Below are 8,743 nucleotides of genomic sequence, written 5' to 3'. Positions count from 1 at the left end.
AAGTATTTAGGTAGCAAATTAATTAGAATGGGTCAGTTTTTTGAGAGTTTGTTCAAGGAATTAATTAAAATGGTTTCTGAACCCCCATAATCAACAGGACAGTGAACCAGAAGTTGAGAGTGACTATCGCCACTTATGAAAACACACTCTTAAAAATGTAAGTAACCATTAACCAATGTACAATGTAGCATTAGACCTAAGGAATAAGAGTTTCTTTACGAGATCGAATCAGTAATGAGGAGATTCGTAAGCGAACTAAAGTCGCTGACATAGCCCGACGGACTAAGAAGCTGAAGAAGGCAATGGGCATGGCGGTCAGTCATACTCGTAGTACGCAAAACTGAGAGCCAATGGGGCAGCAAGGTTCTGGAGTGGAGAACTGGAGGCCACGTAGGAAAACGCAGCGTGGGATGTTGACCCACAGGGTGAACCAATGATCTTACAGAGGTCTATGTTCAGCAGTGGACGTCCTGTGGCTGAAATGATGATGATGATGATGATGATGAATAAGAGATCAAAGTTACAAAAACAAAACGTTGCACAGTCAAGTCCTTTACGCAATCACAACACAACTTATGCAGTTCGAACAAATATTTTAAATCCCATAACAAAAACGAAAATCCGTATTCAGAAACAAGATTCAAACATCAATCACACCACTATCACGAAATTGCGAGCCCAGGAGTTTCCGTCATTAATTTGTGTTCAGAATGAATCACGCCGCCATTTTTGACCGGCCGGTATCGCGTTTATTAATACCGGTTATTTTGTGTAAAACCGGTCATGCAATCGGAAACTATCTGTCAGCCGGTTATCCGGGTCGGGCCGCTGTCGAACGACGCGATGTACTTGAACCGGTTATGGTCTTAATTGAGTTTGAGGTGAAAGGTTTTTTAAACGATAATTTAATGAGCGTGGCGTACCGTTTAAAATATTAATTGATTCGTTTTTTAAGGTAAAATCAGGTTAGTAAGTAATTAGTTGCCTGGTAAGCGAAAGATCGTGGTTTTAGATTCTACCAAACTGACGTTAAATTATTACAAGCTTTTTATTACTTTCACATGTCTGGTGTCTGTCGTCAAATCTTGCAACTTAAAATTGACCCACTTCCCGGTTTTCTATTGAGCTTAAATTTTGCATGCATGTTTTATAATTTGTTTATCTTGCATATTCATCGCTACTTCATTATTTAACTGTCATGGTTGATTAGTACACTTAAGATTTGTTATCGAAATATCAGAAACATAATAAACACAGATTTGCACATAAGCTCCGTTATTCTCAAGGCAATTATGTTATTTATGTTCATAAAATATAAGCTTGGAATATTTTTAAAACACAATCACAGAGCAACATGAATTTTTCAACTTCATTCGACTAAATAAGTTTTGCGAAAGCAAAGAATTCTCGGTCGACTTCATTACGGGAACAAAAGAATCACAATCTGATAAAACTAACAAACTTGGGTAGTTGTGGTTAAGTAAAAAGCTGTATCTGTATTACTATGTTCAATGTACTATGGACTATGTTCAGCAGTGGACGTCCTGTGGCTGAAATGATGATGATAGTATTCCTTGGATCTGTTGAGAGACTGGTAGGCAGAGTATTGCGAGTGTATAATGTTTTTGTTGCTTCATTTGTATGCAATTCAGTACGCCGACCAAGTCGTTTTGTCGTTGTCGTTTCTTTGACAGGTAATATACCTGTTAAAAAAATGATACCATCTGGTAAAGGTCGCGAGAAGCGCCTGGATGCATTCAGCACAGGATTTTCCGTTGTTGAAATCCGTAAGGAGGCCTTTGTCCAGCAGTGGGCGGCATTATCCTAAAACCAACAATGCGCATTAACTAATACTAAACAGGCCATACTATTGCAGCATAAAACTTAGGGCACACGGGCTATGCAGGTGCGACCGCAGGTGATTATGTGGCAATCTTTAAACATCCCCTTCCTGCAACCTTTAAGACGTCATTTGTCTACCTTGTAGGTTGATGTCCCACGCAGCACTTGCCGGTACCTACGTGGCGTCCATTCCAGAACCTTGCTGTCCCATCGTCCGTCCATTCTGCACGCTATGTGCCCAGCACATTACCACTTTTGCAATGCGCATTATCTAATACTAAACAGGCCATACTATTGCAGCATAAAGCTTAGGGCACACGGGCTATGCAAGTGCGACCGCGGTTTAATTTTGTGGCCATCTTTAACCAACATCCTTCCTGCAACTTTTATTCAGTCATCTGTCCACCTTGTAAGTGGACGTCACACGCAGCGCTTGCCGGTACGTGGCGTCTATTCCAGAACCTTGCTGCCCCATCGTCCGTCCATTCTGCACGCTATGTGCCCAGCACATTACCACTTTTGCAATGCGCATTATCTAATACTAAACAGGCCATACTATTGCAGCATAAAGCTTAGGGCACACGGGCTATGCAGGTGCGACCGCGGTTGATTTATGCAGCGATTTGTCATCGCGCCAAACCGCACGATACGCGTTAAAACGCGGCCGGGAAGCCGTGCTCGGTATATGAATACGTGTAAAGTATGCGGATTAATTTCGAGGGTGAAATAGTTTTATTGTTATTGTAAGCGTTAATTAAATACCGTGTTGCATGTTATGGCAGTAGTAAAGTTATTGTGGTAAGGTGCTTCGTCATTTGTGTACACAAGAAGTTATCTGAAAACCTAGCTATTACACTTTTGTATTACATTACTTTATCATCATCCGGGCCTTTTCAAGGCGAGAGTTAATAAGCACTTACAGGGCAGATAATTATGTCCATCCTAGACTCATTCACTCATTTAACATCAGGTGCAATTACGTATAAATACCTGCCTTTTTCTGCATAAAAAGAATATTTTCAGCCAAAGGACGTCCACTGCTGAATATAGGCTATTGACTATTTTTACTTTCTTTTATAAAACACACAACGATCTTTCCATTTTGCAAAACATCACCCATTTAAAACCACATGAAATGCTAGTGCTAAGCTCGACGTGCCATCATCTGCACAAACATTAGCAGCACATAAGGCTTAAGCCCTCCCGGTTCACTGAGCATAGCACCGTATAGGAAGGATAGCATTTTCCATAAAACAAACTGTTTCCCGTAGGATTAGCTGCGTGATTAATTACGAGGCTGTAGTATGTATCTACCAACTACTAATGGGTGTACGCTCGGTGTAAGTGCGAGCTTCGTGTGGGAATGGGAAGTGGAAACTTTATATTAGTTTGAGTAATATTTCCCGGTTTTGCAACATTCTTCTTTACTGCGCCACCCCTAATGGTGAACTACAGTTGAAACGGCAAGTATTGATGGGTACTGTTAGTTATAGCCTTCCTCGATAAATGAGCTAAGTATCCAACACATTGTTTTTTTTTTTTCAAATCAGATTTTTTATTTCAATTTCCTGAGATTAGCGCGTTCAATCAATCTCTATGGATAACTAAAGTAGGCAGTGCTTTTTATGTGAATGGTAATTTACTGTCAAAAATATTGCAAATAAATTGTGTATTATCAAGGATTAGGGTTCAATGGTTTTTCATGACATGTGTGTTGCTTTAACACTATGGCTATGTTAGTGCCAAATCATTGGTTAAAAGTGGGTCTTGATTATTGCCCATGAGATTTGGAGTAAAGCAAGGATGTTTTAGTGGCATTTCTTTATACCCTTTACCATCTTTCGATGGTGTAAGAGAACTGCCTTAACAAATTGCGACGAAAGTATACATAGTCTGCATATCATTTATCCTACAAGAAACTTAAAACTTAGCTCAGCTTAAACGCGTCATACAGTTGCCTAGACAACATTGTGCACTGTGAGAGTGTGATATTAAATATGTACATTTTGCTTAATGTGTTTCATATTGAGACAACCTGTTGTTCGTTTGAGCCGAAAGACGTCCACTGCTGGACATAGACCTCCCCCAAGGATTTCCACAATCACCGGTCCTGGGCCGCCTGTATCCAGGCACCTGCGGCGACCTTTGGCTGAAACGAACGAACGATCGGTATTTTTGTCCATTTGATCATTCATCTTGCCTGTCACTTGTCACGCTTTCCCAGTATAAACCTATAGCACACGGTCTCCCACATCAAACCGTGTGAGTCAACATAGTAAGTCACAGTGACACGTCCGCAGCGTAAAGCGGGGACACACGGCGCGGGCTAATTCGGCGATTAATCACGTGACCGCGGCCCACGCCATGTGCACTGCGAACACTGCATCATAAACAACGGAGCCTTTACACCTCACGATACGAGGCCGATACGATTCCAACAAACTATTTTTTCCTCAAAAAGAAATCTATATTAGGTATTAATTTATATCATCAATACAATCAATAGACCTCTCGGTTATTTTACGTATGTCATGTTACCGAAATGCCAAATGAAACATTATTCGGGCTAGTTCTTAGATTAATCACGTGATCGCGGCCCACGCCATGTGCACTGCGAACAACGGAGCCTTTATATCTCACGATCACGACACGAGTCTTAATCGCGAGTATTAAATATATTTATGTATGTTTACGCTGCGTCTTGAAATCCGGTCACTTTCTACTTCTTCCATAAGAATTAGTTAGACTAAAATCAAATTGATAGTGTAAAGTTTACGCCGTAAAGCAACTGTTTAAAAGTTGTTGAAACAAAATTACTAATAACTACTAAGCAGTGTAATTTCAGTGTACTCGTATACGGTGTTGAAGATACCGTAATAATACGAGTACATTATAACCTTTAACGAGGACAATATTCTATCGGTCATTTTAGTTCTTTCTTGCTCAGTCAGAACTCAGCTTAATAACAGTCGAACTCTTTAAGAATTTCCAACAAGAATTGAAATAGCCCAAAACTTTAAACGAAATATCGCACCATCTAAAGCGCCCAACATAAATTCTGCGGGGCCTTCATTTTTCAGTACACACATGCATAGTTCAAGCCAGAAATATTAGTAGGAAAAATGTCCCACGCTATTTATCTTCGTGTCGGAGGCTGGTGTACTCCGTACTTTCAGAAACTAATTTCATTAGGTAGCATTTATCTTGCTAGGCAGATTGGGATACAGTTCAGAACTTGAGTATTTATCTCTTGTTGGTAATTTGAGTCTAAAGTTGTTGAAGTAAAGGGTTCTTCTAAATAATTTTACTTGATAGAAGAGTTCCGTTTTTATATTAACAAGCATTATAATGTAAAGAAAGAAAGAAAGAATATTTATTTGGTGCCAAAAATAAGAACAATAAGTACAATAAATACATCGTACCAAATTGGTCTCTGCTCATATGAGGTCATAAGCTAGATAAGAAAGCATTATGCCTAAACTGTAATTGCTTTAATGTTGATAAAGCTCCTAAAATAAAGATCTTTCATAAGAGATGTTTTGTGAAGTTTTAAATTAATAAATAATTTAAAACTTAATTTGCCCTGATTTATAAGATTCGAAAAATATACGACCTTTCGTTAACGAGGTCGGTATTTATTAGTCTGGGCTTTAAACAGACTTCAATGAACTTTTTGTAAGCTTTTTTCATTGCACCCTAAACTAGCGAACACTACTAAATAAGGGGTAATTAATTTAACGCAAGAAAGTAGCCTAATTGCATATTAAAATAGCTTCACGCTGATCTATTTCGGAGAGGAGATACTAGAAGAAAGTGTAGTGGTACTTAAGTAACTACTTATTGTAGTCTTATTAAAAAGCCGTTGTTGTTGTGAAGACCTCATAAAAGTAGCAGAAAGGCGCTGGATGCAAGCCGCTACCAACCGGGCGATGTAGAAATTATTGGCTAAAATGATGATGATGATATTGCTGGTCCTCTTGATACGACACTGGCCACCATTAAACTTTATAATTTTTTCATCGACCAATATCGTTACTCTTTTGTTAATTTTCTCACGATTCTGATCTTGGTTAGGTATAACGAATTATTTTTGACGGCTTGAATTTTTAATTGGTAGTGTAAGGTGAATAAGTTTTTATCGCGTTTCGAATACATTTACCTACTCATTTTGACGAAGTCCTTGTAATGAATTTTGTCAAACCATGTCATGAAGTCATTCAAGGTTCATTTTGTCTTTTGAAAGCAGAAAAAGTGTGTAGTAACACATTGCTGTACACATAGTAACACGTAGTGGGTGGCATAGCCGATATTCTTAAACTCTTTTCTTAGAAAAACTATTCCTTTAGAGACATTAAGCACTTAGGAAAATCTTATGATAAGTTAATATCACTGCCAGACTTATTTTATGAAAGTAATAATGAAATTTCATGAGAATGTTGACCTCTCACCGATTTATATGAATGACGTGGAATCCATAGACGAAATCGTTTTGTCCCGAAGCAGTAAAGGGATCAAAGTTAAGAGACATATTAAAATTGCTATGTCTTTTGTATGTCTCATACATAGACATCACACGTGCGGGAAAATCAACAGTGAAGTCAGATAAGTCCTTTTGAAACGCTAACTTTATGAGTTTTATTCACGTCAATGAGCAATTGAACACGTGTTGAACGCACCGTAAGGCCCAGAACAGACGGTGAAACGCTACTGCAACGAAACTGCAACTGCTAGTTACTTTTGAGTTGCATTTAAGTTTCAAACTGGTCGCGTCATGTGTGGTCTCTCAAGGGACGCTATGGCAGAAACTTGATGCAACTCAAAAGTAACTAGCAGTTGCAGTTTCGTTGCAGTTGCGTTTCACCTTCTGTTCTGGGCCTAAGACTTAAACTTAATTAAACGTAGCTATTGTCAATTCGAAAGCAATTTCAAATATCACATACAAAAAAAACCAGCCTAAGTTCGTGTTGAGAAAATGTAACCCTAGAATAGAATAGAATAGAATAGAATAGAATAGAATAGAAATATTTATTTGTCTTTGAATAGGGTGTACAGAAGGTCGAAAATAACAAAATATGATCACCTATCCAGCCATCAACAATAGCATGCAAATATATAGAAGAAATATTGATATTACATACTCGTATAATTATTACGGTATTACTTTTTGCTGATGCCTACTTGAAACTTTGCTGTGTACACTAGCGCTACGAACTTGCTACGGATTTCGTAGGCGACTACGTAATTCCGTCTACGCCGTAGACTATGATGTTCGTAGACGTTATTAGCTGTTATTCTATAATTAATTTGATGTGTGCTAGACAGGGCAACTAATAAATGTGTATTCTGCTTGTCGAGCAGTGTGCTTACCATAAGTTTGCGTTAGGTGTGCTCGCTAGCGAGTATGTCAAAAAAATCTATGAAGATTTTATTTCTTAAAAGTAGCACAATACGCCATACATTTTATGTATTTTTTTACGCAGTCGCTAGCGAGCACACCTAACGTAAACTCATGGTAAGCACACTGTTTATTAGTAGTTTGAATTAAAGTTCAGTTTATCAGGCTTTGATATTCAAAAAAGATAATTAACATTTTGATTAATTTTGAGTTTTATTACACATTTATAAAGAGTAAGTTAATAATATTTGATTTAGAGGATTGCCAGAAACATTGTTTATTTAAATATGATTTATCTTATTATATTAGAAGTACGAAAATAACTCTGCAACTACGAGTAATCTATTGTCTGATACATTTTCAATTATGTCACGCTTATGTCGCATTTATCAAATTTCCATGAATATTCGTATTGTAACATGCAGATGATGTCTGAAGGACATGCCCCTTTTGTTATGTAATAAATGAATCCACGAATGCGATGCTAATATCCGAAGTTCGTGTAATATACAGCTAGCATTGGTGTCTTTACATTTAAGCAGTAAAATCAATTCTTTGTTTGATCATGCTAATAATCAGATGTTCGTGGAATGTATGCATTTGCTGTCGTTGCAATTGAGCAGTATAATTTTATTAATCCTTTGTTTGATCACTGGTCACCCTGTATAATGCGCTGTCAAATGAACAGCGATGGCAATTAAAACCCCCAATATGGCGGAACACAGCGCGGGCCGTGTCTCGCGTCTTGTTCGGCTCATTAAAATGAATTAAAGCGCCCTCTATTGTTCTAAACAGGCAATTACGAGGGCAATCGCCGAACGAACTAGTCCACGTATAAGCTGATTTATTTTGTTGATAGTAGTCTGGTATTAATTAGGTATGAAATGAACAAATCTAAGTCCTTGGCCATTGTGGGCCTAGAGGCAACTTTACTAAGAACAATTAATTTAATTTTTTGTCTTAAATATTGCTTCATTAAGAGACATTTCAGAAAGATCAACAATATAACGTAACGATTTCGGAACGTTCGCGTTGTTACGAAACTCCAAAAATAGCGGGCCTATCATTATCAATAAACTCCCTTTGAGCAGAACTTTTAAAGGAATGTCCAAATAAGTAAACGGAGAAACTTACTTAATTAGAATTTCCATCTGTCCCTTAAAACTTGTCTAATTGGAGTGTTTGTGACTTAGAGAATGCAAATTAAAATCAATTAAAATTGAAGTTTGTTCATTTGTTCTTTCACTAAATCGTAAAATTGCGTAACTTTTAAGCCTCTGGTGCACAACAACGTGACTTCTCCTTCTTCTATTGTAAGAGATTAAGGCTGATTTGCGCCATCTAACTTTAAATATAACTATAACCGGTGTTTTTTGTATGGAGTTTGACAGATTTTTTACTTTTGTTAAAGTTAAAGTAAGATGGTGCAACCTAGCCTAAAACAAGAGCTGTTAGTTGTCTATCATGGCTCCTCCTCTCCTGTGAGACAAAATATTATAAAAACTG

This window comes from Ostrinia furnacalis, unplaced genomic scaffold (assembly GCF_004193835.3).
Source record: "Ostrinia furnacalis isolate ACB-3 unplaced genomic scaffold, ASM419383v2 OfSCF0734, whole genome shotgun sequence".
NCBI lineage: Eukaryota > Metazoa > Arthropoda > Insecta > Lepidoptera > Crambidae > Ostrinia > Ostrinia furnacalis.
Note: the sequence above shows the minus strand (reverse complement) of the source record.